At 37.7% G+C, this 14,133-nt stretch overlaps 1 protein-coding gene across 9 annotated transcripts in view; it reads right to left on the bottom strand.

Moving 5' to 3' along the window:
- Fhit (fragile histidine triad diadenosine triphosphatase) overlaps window positions 1-14,133 on the bottom strand; it is a 1,445,121-nt gene that overhangs the window by 1,031,785 nt on the left and 399,203 nt on the right. For all 9 annotated transcript variants that reach the window (XM_046453018.1, XM_058582092.1, XM_046453014.2 and 6 more), the window contains one exon: window positions 2,922-3,016. The gene's annotated coding sequence lies outside the window, so the exon portion shown is untranslated. The remainder of the gene's footprint in view (window positions 1-2,921; window positions 3,017-14,133) is intronic.

Here is a 14,133-nt window from a genome sequence, read left to right as displayed (position 1 = left end):
TTTGAATTTCAACTCCCCCAAGTAATCTGTCTTCTTATTTTTACTTTCTAGGGCCTCCAGATATTTGTTGGGAGGTCTATATTACAGTTGATATCTGTGAGAATGTTAAATCCAGTAGAGTTTACATATCCATAAAAGAAGTAGAAACAAATAAAACAAATAAAAACATTAAGGAAATATTCCTTTGCATTTCCTACCTCTTCTCTGAAAAATGTTTAACCTCATCTAGTAATATTTGGTTTTAGTTTAAGAAACAGAAGTTGGAATTAGGTGTTCCTTGATCATCTTGCCAAGTACATTGGTGGATTTGAAATGAAAGCACAGCACAAAGTTAAATGATAAAATATTACTCAGACGTGGCTCTTAGATTGGCAGAATTTAACCTCAAAGCATTGCTGTTTGCACAAAATTATGACTATCAAAAATATCTACATGGTACTTTGCCACATTATTTTACCTTACTTTTAGAGTTTCAGATTGCAATAGGTAATATTCCAAGAGAAATAAAATACTGAAAATCCTTCCACAACAACACAGAGTTGGTAAGTGAACATTTCCTTCTAATAATAATCATTCTGGCTTCCATTTCTTGAGAGCCTCTGCCTGCAAGACACCTTCTTAACCACTTTACATAAATTATCATTTAATCTTGCATAGCCATTCCATGAGGTCTTTCCTATAATTAGCCTCATTTTATGGAAGAAGAAACCAGAGTTCAGAGAGGCTAAGAGAGTTGACTAATATCTCCCATTGATCAGCTGAAATCTAAAAAATGGGAGTAGTTGAAATCATTAGGCACATGCCCTTTATTGTTAGTAGAGAAGTCTTTCTATGTATGGAGGAATAAGAAAGGTTTCTAAAACTTGAAAATAAGCTACAATTCTTTTTTCTAGTAATTACTGATGTTCAAATCCTACTCTTTCAGATATATATTTTGTATTGACAGCTTTCACTTTAAAAATTGCCTTGCTTCAGGGCTTAAAACACTAACCAGAATAATAATAATAACAGAAAGATCAAATAATGCCATTCAAGGACTCTAGTTAGGATGCTCCATTTCAGTTCATTGAATTTCCTACTTTTAAACCTTCTCTCATTTCCAGGGAAACTCTCTAGATGGGTACATGATTCACTAAAAAGAAGCCAGGCATACTAGAAAGTGAAGATACCTGCCTCATCCCAACACAACCTGAACTTGGTGAGTACTTCTAGAAGATACAGCAATGTCTCACAATCCTACAAATTCTAGGTGCAGTCTTGCCTGACTTCATAAACTTGGCATGGGTTTTAGATGACCATTGGATGAGAGAAAAAGGAAGGCAGGTCACGGATGGTTAGGCATACAGGTTACAGGAGACTGGGTCTTAACTGGAAGCAAGAAAGAAAACACAACATCATTGTGTTCTGGCACATGAGGCTAACATATATGTATATCATATAATAAATATGTATATATCATGCAAAATTGTTTGCCAAGACCCAGGAGTGGGACACACTATTGAAGGAGGAGAGATGAGAATGACTGATGGAAAAGGATATGAGTATTTATATAAAAGTGGGATTAAATGAGCACCGCCCAGTGACCCCATGCTGAGGAATTTATCAGCTTAGTACTGCAGGGGGAGAAAGATGGGACACCCATTATAAGGGGCACAGCCAATGCTCCTCTAACAAAATAACAAAAGACAGGTTAATAGGAGAAAAGTAAACCAATGTACCTAATAAATGTTGTATGCCACACAGGAGCCTTCAGAAATGAAAGCCCAGAGACACAAGGAAAACTGGGCTTTTTTAATGCCAAGATCTGATGAAAATGGACAGCTGTATAGAAGTGAGATTGGACAAAATGGGAATGACCTATCAGTGAGAGACAAAGAGAAGAAACTCAGCAGGGCCTATGGGTTTCAATTCTTCTAGGTATTTCTTTGCGGCATTCCTTTTTCCCATGTACAAAACAGGACCTTTCTGGGATGACCGACTGTCAGACAAGGTAGGCCAGAGAATTTCTTTATGGCCAGCTCTTACACAGATGTTGGGGGAAAGTTATGAGTAAACATTTCTAGGTTTTACGGCTGGTTTTGAGGGAGAGGGGTTCCAGTATCTAAGGCCTGCCTGGGGAGAGAGGGGAATAGGATACAGTCAAAAAAGATTTTGCTTCTGAGGCCCTACCAACATCTTTCAGCTCAAAATACTCAGCATGCCAACACTCACACTTTTGGAGTACTGTTTTCTGACCCTCAATAGTGCATGTCTTCTCCTTGATTGCTATTTAAAAAAAAAACACGTTCAACTTTTCCAATGTCACCATTCAAAGATGTATAAAGGCAAGAGATCATTTTACCTGATCTTTGAACCTTTTGATAAAATCCAGCCTTCCTTGTCCCACTGGATACCACTAGGACTTCCTCTTACCAAGAATGATCCCAAGCCATTTTAGGAGACATGGCTCATGGCAGAAGCCGCCTCCTGGTGCTACTCATTTCATTTCAATTTCACCATCATTCTCAAAGCCACCATAAGGCATAACAACTTGACATTGTAACTGTTTAACCTTACTTTTTATACATAAAAATTATTAAATATGTGTAACTGTCTGTGGGGTGAGGATGATATAATGGCATATCAATCAAGCAACAGTTAAGCTACATTTCATGGAAAGCAAAGGCAATGCTTTCTTTCATAAAGTGAAGTCATCACTCTTTTATTTAACTGACATAATATTTATATTCCAACTTTTAATGGCAGCTACAAATAGAAGTCGAGACAGGGTAAATTCTCCAAGGGAATCTAGACCTGAATTTTACCATTTTAAAAGTTCTATTTTATATGTACATACGAATGTTCTACTATTATAAGTTTGCCCGTAGCAGTTCAGTTATGTCAGACCCTCGGAAAAAAATTTAAAATGAAGCAAACACTACCTTTTAGACTACTGCTGCTTCCTTGGAGTTCTCAGTGGCTGGATGCACAGATTTTTTTGTAGAGGAGTTAAGGTCAGCAGGTTGTCCTAGGATACCTACACCACAAACAAGAAATTTTGATGATATTTTAGCAGAGAACTCAACAGAAACCACAAACCACAAAAACTGAGCTGGTATGACTGCACAGATATTGTTTAAAAGGCAGAATAAAGGCACATGTGATTTCTTATGAGCATCATCATTGCTCTGCAGAGGAGAGATGTGGCTGAGAGGCGCTTCGGTGATTCACACATGACCACACAATGGTGCCTTGACTCTCTATCATCTGATGCCTATTCCAGAGCTGGCCTGTCCATATCATTTGGCCCTTTTCAGGAACTGGGCAGGCTGGCACTAGGGCTTTCCATTGTGCCAAAATATAAGGTTGATCCATGAGTTTTGGTAAGAAGGGTACTTACCAAAAGTGATGTTCTATGCCAAATCACCTGTCTGAAAAATCATTTGTGGGTCAGTTTACAACCTTTCCTATGAAATTCTGGTCCCAGTAGAATCTGAAGTCATATGACAAGGGAAGGAACACAGGTTTTGGTCCCATTGGCCTGAATTTAGATCCTAGTAATGTATTATCTCTGTGGCTTACATGGCTGCTCAACCTTGTTGTTCCTCACTTTTTGCTTCTGAAAAATGGGTATAATAATATGCAAGGGATACATTTTTTAAGAATATATTATTTCTAAATGAGTTAAAGTATATACATAGTATATACAAAGTATATACATAGTTCCAAGAATATGTTAGACAAAGCAAAATATTTTTCCATCTTAATTGTAAGGATAAGTGGAAGAATGACAAAGGGACCAAAGATATCTCACTACTCATAAATCACTCAATGATGATATACTCATCCCCCAACTGGTCAGCTCACTCCTATCTTTTCTGATATCGACCTCTACTTTTCCTTCAGATGCCCTTCTTTGAATTAAAAAGTATTAAAATAATAAACACTGACTCATTCTGTAGGATTTTGTATAAGGGTGAATTTACCTAATTATTTTTATTCCACAACATGTTAATTGGCCTGTTCAATGCCATAATTTAACAGAGTGAATGCATTCATTTGACAAATGTTTATTGAGATGCTATTAAGGGGTCAGGCATTAATATATTACAGCAATAAACATAGCCCCACATCCTGACTTCATGCTGTCTATATTCTGGTGGGGAAAGACAGACAAAAAAAAAATAGGTGAAATATATGGTTGGTTAAATAGTGCTAAGTGCTCTGGAGAAACAGAGTAGGAAAGGAAATGATGTGTTTTATGGGTTGAATTATTTTCCCTGCACTTCAGAAAAAAAAAAATGTTGGGTTCCTAACCCCAGTACGTTGGAACTTTACTTTCTTTGAAAATAAAGTTGTTGAAGATATAACAAGCAAAGATGAAGTGTACCCATCAGCCTTTTATCACTGTAGCCAAAAATACCCAACACAAACAACTTGGAGAAAGAAAATCTTATTTTACTCAGGGATCCAGAGGTTTCACTGATCCATGGTCAGTGGCTCCATTGCTCTGGGCCTAAGGTGATGCAGAATATCATGGTATAAGGAAGTGAGAGAGGAAAGCTGTCGGCTTCTTGGAGCATGAGGCAGAAAGAAAGAGAGACAGAAATAGAGACAGAAAGAGAGGAAGGGGCCAGGGACAACATGTAGTTCCTAATGACTTATTTCCTCCACCCATGTCTCACCTATTTTTAATCCATCAAATGGGTTAATCCACCAACCAGGTAAGATCACCTCTAGACACTGCTGCTCTGGAAACCAAGCTTTCAAAACATAACCTTAGGGCATACTAGAGATCCAAACCATAAGTAAAGACAGAGACATGCAGGGAGGTGCCAGGTGATGACAGAGACGTGGCTTATGTAGCTGCAAGACAAACAATGTCAAGAATTACTATCAAACCACCAGAAACCAAGGAGAGGAGAGGTGGGGGTTCCCTGTAGTTTTCAGAGAGAGCATGGCCCTACTGACACTTTGATTTCAAACCTGTAGATTGTAGAGCTGTGAGGCAAAAAAATTTCTGTTGTTGTAAGCTACTCAATCTGTGATACTTTGTTACTATAGCCCTAGGAAACAAAGGCAGTCAGTGTAGAGCGATTGCTGCATTTTTAAGCAAGGAGGTTAGAAAATATCTCCAGGGAGGTAACATCTCTGGGGAAAAATCTAAATGAGAATTCAGCAAAAAAAGATAGATGGTTTTGGATGGAAATAAATTCCAGGGAGAGGGAAAAGAAAGTGCATGAGAACACTGGTGTGTTAGAGAACAGCAGGGACCAGAGCAAGAGGAGAGAAGTGGGAGATGAGAAGGAGCAGTGACAGTGACTGTGACATGGGGCTGGTGTATGCTGGACCTCTTGGGCCACTATAACAACTTGGGTTTTTATTGGCAGCAAAGTGCAAAGCCATTATTACATGGTTCTCACGAGAGGTAAATAAAGAGCTGACTTACACTTTGATAAGGTCTCTCTAGGTCTTTGGTGAGAATGAACTAAAGAACCAGGCCACTGAGGAGGCTCCTGCAGACCCTGGAGAACGAAGGTACCCAATGTAGCACAGTGGACAGTGAAAAGTGGTCAGGTCCATGTAGCATATTTTGAAAGTAGATCCAAAAGGATTTGCAACCGACTGGGGGTAGAAAGATGGGCCTGACTTCTTGATAATATATGAAAATAAATCTGGAAACAGAACAATTTAACTGTTCTAATAATCTGAAGAAATGATCTTCTCAAATGTCAGCCCTACCAAAGATACAGGTGAATACCAGAATATGCAAGGGACTCCTAAAATCAAGAAAAAGAAAAACACAACAAATAAATAGAAATAAAGATGATTCAAAGAATAAATCACAAAGATCAAGACATAAAGAAAGAAGTCCATTCTTTAAAAGAAAAAAAAAGTGTTGGAAAATGCAAACTAAAATAATTGATTCCATTTTTCTTCCATCTGAACATGAAAGAGACTGAAAAAAATTCAGTGTTGTCCAAGATGTGGGGGAGAATAGCATAATATTTTAGTTTGCTTTTGGCAGAACCAACCACAATTTGGGCATTTTTAAGCAATTATTATTCTAGGGAATAACTTGACTATAGTTACTGAAAGTGATACTACAAACATCCCCTGGCATACTGATTCTTCCTGAGGGATGCACTTGGCTTAAAGTTATATGCACAAGGAGACATATACTAAAAAGATTAAGTTTTGTTTTTAGAATAACAAAACCTGGAATGATCTAAGAGACACCAAGAAAGGGGAATGGGTAAGAAAAATGTGCTGTATTTACAGGATTAAATACGAGGCAGCTGTTGATAAAAGGAAAATTTTAAACAAACATAATTGCATGTATTCATTAAGAAAACACATGTATGTAGGTAAAAGTATAAATATGAGGCTGGTCAAATACAGACCATGTTTATGTTGGAGAATTTGGGGCAGGTGTTGTAGACAGCAGAGGGTGTAGAGGGTGAAGGAAAGAACAGGTGTGATAGTTAAAGAGGAATTGAGTTTCATCAATAATTTCTTTTCTTTTTTAATTTTTCTTTTTATTGGTGCACTATAATTATACACAACAGTGGGATTCATTGTTACCTATTTGTACTGCACACAATATAACAGCATAATTTAGTTAATTTCATTGCACTTCCCCTCCCTCTTCCCTCCAATAATTTCTTTTAAAAGGAAGCAACACTGGAAGCCAAATCTGGCCTAACAAAAAGATACTCATTTTTGAATACTGGAAATAAAGATATTTGTTGTACTCTTTGTATTTTTAAAAGTTTTTGGAATCAAAGAAAAGAGAGAAGGAGGGAAAGATGAAGGAAAGAAAGGAAGCCATGGTGTTCATCACCAGTTCTGGAACATACTTAAGCTGGTCATAGGTGGTTGGTTTCTTAAGGATAAAATTCAAAACTATGTTTTTTGATTGTTTTGCTGTGCTGGGATTGAACCCAGGTCCTTGCACATGCTCGGCAAGTGATCTGCCACTGAGCCACACTCCCCAGTCCTTTTTATTTTATCTTGAGATAGGGTCACTAAATTACAAAGGCTGGCCTCAAGCCTGTGTTCCTCCTGCCTCAGCCTCTAAGCAGCTGGGATTATAGGTGTGCGCCCCTCGTGATCTACTCTATAGTTTTTAATGTTGTTGTTGTTTGGCTTTGTTTGTGCTTGTTGACTGTGCAGTGCTGGGGATCAAACCCAGGGTCTCAGGCATGCCAGGCCAGTGCTGTCGTAATGAGCTATACCTCAGCCTCACAACTATATTTTAATAAACATAAGACCAATGGTGATTCCTTCCGGGCTGTCTCAGCTTAAGGACTGAATTTAAGTTCACCCAGAAGAGGGAACCATTTGTCATTTGGAATGACAGGAACTTTGCCAGGGCACACCAGAATATCACCAGTAGCTATAATCTTCAGCACCTCCATCCCCCCACACCCCTAGGAATACCAACACCTCAGGGAAGGAGGAATACACATTTACAACAAAGTAAATGAAAGTGTGCCATGGACATCTTTTCAACCTTTCTAAAAGCTCATTGCAATTTTCTAGAATCAAGGGAACAATATGCTTGATTAGTTCTTCAGCAGATTTAGCAATTTTGCTTTTTCCTATTTCTCTCCTTGCAGCAAGTTAGCCATTAACCTGACATGTTCTAGGGCTTGAGATTAGGTTTTCCTCCTACAAAACGGGATCTATGCTTTCAAAAAGAGTTCGCTTTAGGATAATTCATTTTTGTCACTAATAATCAAAAGATTCTCTTTGAGCCAAGGAGGTCATTCTTTAAAAGTGTTAGAATTGCAAAGAATGTTCCTTGTTTTCCTGGAGGGAGACTCAATGGAGGAATAAAGCTTTCAGGAAAGTTCAGTAATCATGAAGTGAAAATCATGACCTGCAGTCTTCCTTTTGAGTCAATATTGTTTAAAAAATGTCTTTTATGTACATTTATCTGAGAGGCCCTAAAGCTTTGAAGAAGCAGTTAGGCAAATCTTTAAAGACAGATATGGGGATTCCAAAATCTTTACGTGTATGAAACTAGGAAGCAGAAGGCACGAATGAGACGCTCGACTGGCCTCAATTGCCTGGCCCCTATCACAGCCCTAATATTTAAATACCACTATTTTATGTTTCATCCTCCACATGGGATATGGTTTGGTTGGTAACAAGAAAACAAACAAGGTAGAAAGGGAATTTTATGAATAAGTTACCAATGTAAATGTGCTATTTTGTGCCTTTGAATTTGGGTGATGATAAACATGATTCCACACATGGAAATTAGACTTTTTAGAGCTACTACCACACTGAATCATTTAATTTGTCTGCCTAAGTAATCATCATAATGTGGCTGCTATGGACTGCAGTAAACACTGGATTTTCAAATGAACAAATGAAGTATGTGATAAGTCCTTATACACAGAACTACAGCAAAGGTCATTCAGCCAGAGGGCTGTGTACCAATAGGAGACAGGCAAAAAGAACATTCCAACCCCATTAACGTGAAACAGATTCTATGACCTCTGGTTCTACATTTTTCTGTTTCTGCATAAAAAACGTGGTAGACACTTCACAATGAAATATGATGGCAGACTTCAGCTGTTTTGAGTTATCACGGGGTAACTTGTCACAGTGAGGACACCATCATTTCATTCCTACAGACCAGAATCCCAAAAACACTTCAGCAAAATAGCATAGGGATATAATTTTATATTGTGGTGAAGGAAATGGGTTTGAATCCTGGGCTCTATCAAACCAAACAGGTGTACGACTCTATCCAAGTCATCAATCCTCCCCATGCTCATTTTTCTCCTTGGTAAAATGGGGTTAATCATGTTGCCTTCCTAACAAAGTTATTAGGAGATTCAGTGAGATCATTTAAAAGGGCCTGGCACAAGGTTCAAATGCAATAGAGTGGTTACTATCACCCTTTATCATCATCATCATTATCATCATTATTATGCTTAATAGTATCTTCATTTTCATTCAAAGTTAATTGAAAGCACTACTCACCACATTGTTTAGTAATTAATTACTTTCATTCATGGAATGAAGCATTTACTGAGTTACATAATAGGAAGCATCAGGTACCATGGTAGGAGCAAGGGTACTAAGTTGATCAAAAAAACCTTTTGAAAGCTATTCAAGGAGACAGGCAGGAGTCCAAGACTCCTGCTGGGAATGTATCCTTTCAAGCAGAAAGGAGCAGAGCAGACTAGGACTTACTAAAACAAATGAACTGAATTAAATCTAAGACCTGGAGGGTGAGGAGGAGCTAAGCAAAGCAAAGGGTGGGAAGATGGCTTTCTAGGGAAAGAGAACACAACATTTCAAAGGCATGGACTACATAACCTCTCTTCATTGTTACCCAAAGTCAGTGCAAAACCATCCAATGAATAGTTAAAATTTATAGAACTATATCTCAAGCACCAAACATAAACATGCACTATGCTGAGGTCTGGGGAGACAAAGGTAAAGACTGATCTCATCTGTACCCTCACCCTTACCTCCAACACCTGTGCTTCTGTTTGAAAAACACGCTATAGTCAATATACAAATTTTAACTGGTTGATTCCACCTTTGGTTTTATCCCCAAAAGATTCTACCTGCTTTAAAAAAAAAAAAAAAAACTGAAATGTTTCCTCCAGTAAGACATGGATGTTACACAAGATAAATTAGTGGCCAAGAGATCTTTACCAAATTTGGTTAATTCCCTGGGCCTACCAACTTATACTACTAAAGAAGGTCATGCTTCTATTTCATGGTTACTTGTTATATTACCTGTACACTACCTTTAATTTACTCAACAATTTCAAATTCTTCACAAAGTTGGCAGAAGATGGGGAGGAAGAGAAAGGAAAAGAGAAACCCAAGGGCAAGTTTCCTTGAGATCTGGAAATGGTCCAATGTGATTTTTGCAGTTTTCATGGTACCTGACATAGTTCTGGATGGAAACCATTTAATAACTTCTCACTGATGGATGAATGAAAAACACAAGACTCTCCTGTCTCAACTTGAGACAGTTTAGTGCCAGGGGTGGCAGTATGAAACTGGGTAAGAGACTAAATTACATGACCTCAAAACTGTGACTCTAGGAGACCAGAATATGTCAAGGAAAATATGCCTCTTTGCCATAGATTATTTTGACTGATTATTTTAAGAGACTGCAAGTCACAGGAAAAGCCCTGAAAATAATACAGAAATAACCCATATTTTAAGAAAAATCTACATCCATAAAGGAAATTTCCATTTGCAGGGGGGGGGGGGAGGGGTTTCTCTCTTTGTGCCAGGAAGAAAGGATGGCTAACTCACTAAAGACTGTTGTCAATGGAGAAGACAGGGTCTTAAATCTGCTTAACAAGCCTTACTCTTGCTTACCTTGCACTTCTTGGGCATATTCTCACAATGGACCTTCCTAAACACCCTTCTTTCTTGGGTTCTGTTGATGATGGCATTTGAGTCTGAACTCAAAGCTACTTTTTGAGATATATTCATATCTCTGGGTATCTCCCATAAGACATATATGATATTAAACTTCTATTCGTTTTTCTCTGTCTTTAGATGCAGAGGACCATCCAAATTATTAACCATGAAGAGTAGAAAATAAATTACTTTTTCCTCCTAAAGGAGGAGTTACTTCTCTCTAATCTCCAGGTTGCAAGGGAGAACTCAAAAATTAACTGATTATTTAGCATGTTTTTCATTTTGATGAAAAGATAAGAGTAATAAGTGATCTTTGTTAAGATACTGACATAGGATTAAAAAAAATAAAAAAACAGGTAGAAAGGAGACATGAACAAAAAACAAGGGAAAGATTTTAATTCAGAAGTGCTGCATACTTCCAAATTCCTGGGAAATCAGCAAATCCACCTGAACACTGTTAATTAACCCCTCGATAAATAGAGTAAGCAAAGAGATACACTACCTTGAGGAACCTATAATTTAGGGGGCTCTTCAGTGCTACCTATTGATCAGATAACAAAGAGCACATCATCCTGAGGATATGGAGATAGATCAAGACCACTAGATCCTGTCGTGAAATGATCAGACTGATAACATTCCTATATGCCTTTCCATATGTATCCTTCACCAAGATTCCTTTAAAAGAAGAGCAGAGAACCCCCAAAACACATGGCTCACTTTCAAAATGGCTCACATTCTCCTTCCTTGAATGTATATTCCTTGCTTTACCCAAAAAGGCATCCCTCTTGAGATTGCCCTCATTCTCTCTTGAATTTGTATCTACTTTCCTAATTAAACCTCTGGATCTCTGCCTTTGACTGGCATGTGGTGAAATTCTTTTTCATGAAATTTGCCAAGGACCACATTGGTCCTAAGCCCAGGTCCCCCTTTCTCTCCAGGATTCCTCAGACCCTTCTCAGGAAACATCTCTTCTCTGGTGACAATATCATATCGTGAGAAATTTCTGGGAGTGAGTTCTTTATAGTAGACTATTTCTTTCTCTTCCTTGAGTGCTAGTACAAACAAGAGTCATTTCAGAGTTTTAATTGATGTCTAAGAAACAGAGGAAAATGTTAAACTTTTCTGTAACAGAATGGAAACATATTTACAATTCCATTTCTTAATGTTCTCTCAGTTATTTTGAAAGAAAAAAGAAAAAGACAGAACAAAAAAAACTTGCTAATCCTTTTGTTCCCTCCACACAGAGAAAACAAAACTATAAAATAATCTATCTGCTTAACTATCAGAAAGAGGGGAAATCAATTTAGAAGACACCTATTTATCAATATTAGAGCACTGTAGAGTTCTGTCTTTTCATAGCCAAATCAATCCAATTCTCTCTCTCTCTCTCTCTCTCTCTCTCTCTCTCTCTCTCTCTCTCTCTCACACACACACACACACACACACACACATACACAAATGTTGCATTTAAAGAGGTATTAAACCATCTCAATGAGTTTTACTCAATGTATTAATGAAACTTTCTGAATTAATTTCTGGTCACGTACTGAGGGTTGATGTGACACAACAGCAGTAAATAGTGTGCAACTTTCTGCAAGTAGCTATCATCATGCCTGAATTCTCTGACAGGTAGAAAATCTTTAAGACTAAATCATTTCTGCATTCTCCTAAGAAACTCTTCAGTGCTAACAAGTACATCACTTCCCCAACTAGTGGATAAACTGAAAAGAAAATATTATTAAGTGATGGTACTTAAGGAAACAGTTAAAAGGAGAATCTCAGAAAATAAGATTGTGATGATGTTATATGAAATGAGGAAATTCTCATGGCATTGTGAGGGAAGTAGGAGTCACAGCTGAATAACATATGTTTTTAAAAGGTAAGTTATTCCGTAGAGCAATTACCAAAATGTGAGAGTTGCTCATGGTTCTCAACCTTATACTCTGAAAAAGAACTTATAATGCAAGACTAAAAGAGCCAATTACTTCAGCACCAAGCTACAACCTAAATCTCTGGACTTGGCAGTTCAAAAAAAAAAAAGAACTCTTAGGAAATGTTCTTCTAAAATCCTCACTAACAACTCTAACCTTATAAATGTAGACTCTAAAAAGGATGACTGAAAACTAACCAATTAGATGGCAAAGCACAGAGGGGACTGACTAAAAGACTCACCAGAATTCTACATGTACCTATACCAGCAACTACCTCTGAGATATAGTTCATATTTATAATGAAAATGGCAATTATAAAAAGTTAAAAATTATATAGAATTTAGTATCAAATGGCATGTAATTTAATCCTCACAATAACCTATGAAGGAGAAAATGTCATGATGCATGTCGAAGAAATGCAGTTGAATAGTGTGTCACTGTGACAAAACACCTGAGGTAACCAACTTAAAAGATGGAAAGGTTTATTTTGGCTCATGGTTTCAGAGGTTTCAGTTTATGGTCTCTTGGCCCTGCTGCTTTGGGCCTGTGGCAGCACAGTTCATCATGGTGGGAATCTATGGCAAAGTTATAGTGGCTGGAAAGCAAGAAGAGATGAAGGAAGGCACCAGGTTTCCCATCTACCCTACAAGGACACACCTCCAATGACTTAGCATCTTCCAATGATGCCCACTTTTTAAAAAATTTTATTGGTTCTTTTTAGTTATACCTGACAGTTGAATTCATTTTGATATAATTATACAATCATGGAATACATCTTATTCTAGTTAGGACCACATTCTTGTGGATGTACATGATGGTGGGATTCACTGTGATGTTTTTGTATATGTACATAGGAAAATTATGTCAGATTCATTCTTCTGTCTTTCCTTTTCCTGTCCCTGGCTTTACCACCTCACAACAGCAAGCACCACAGGGTGGGGACAAAGTCCTTAACACAAGGGTCTTTGGAGGACATTTCAGAACCAAACTATAGTGAATAACAGTCTAAGCCCACCCAGCTGCCTTGAGTGATGGGATCAGAATTCAAACCCAATTATTTTACTAGAGCCCATCCCTTAACCACCCACTCTGAAGACAAGTTTGATAACTTCCTAGGATGTTCTAAAAAGCTTCTTTGAGCTACAGGTACTAACATTTATGAGACATGATAGTTTAATAGAAAAATCTCAGGTTTTGAATTAACTGTAACCCAGGCAAACGAGTTTTTCTCTAAGCCTCAGATAACACTACGGATGCTCTTTGACTCAAGACAGGGTTACATCTTAATAAACACATTGTTAGTTGAAAACATCATAAGTCAAAAATGCATTTACACACCTCACCTACTAAACATCCTAGCTTAGCAATATAGTCCACTGTAGTGTATCAGTTTCCCCTTGTGATCACAAGACTGACTAGTAGCTACAACTCACTGCCATGGCTCAGCCTTGCTACTAAGCATCATACCCATACATCATTAGCCTGGAAAAATATCAAAATTCAAAGTATGATTTTATAAATATGCATTGTTTTTACACCATCATCAAGGCAAAAATTGAATCATCTTTTTTTCTTTTCTTTCTTTTTTTCTTTTTCTTTAAGTTTTGGTAATGGGGATTGAATCCAAGGGTGTTTTATCACTGGGCCATACTGAGCCATGATCCCACCTTTTTTATTTATTTCTTTTTTAAATTTGGAGACAGGGTCTTACTAAGTTGCAGAGGGCTTCAGTAAATCACTGGTGCTAGCCTCAAACTTTCAATCTTCCAGCCTCCGCCTCCCAAATTGCTGGGATTATATATGTACACCACCA

This window comes from Marmota monax, unplaced genomic scaffold (genome assembly GCF_021218885.2).
Source record: "Marmota monax isolate L192 unplaced genomic scaffold, Marmota_monax_Labrador192_F-V1.1 WCK01_AAM20220418_F8-fsc00042, whole genome shotgun sequence".
Taxonomy (NCBI): Eukaryota; Metazoa; Chordata; class Mammalia; order Rodentia; family Sciuridae; genus Marmota; species Marmota monax.
The sequence above is the reverse complement of the archived record's forward strand: the minus strand, read 5'-3'. Positions and strand labels throughout refer to the sequence as shown.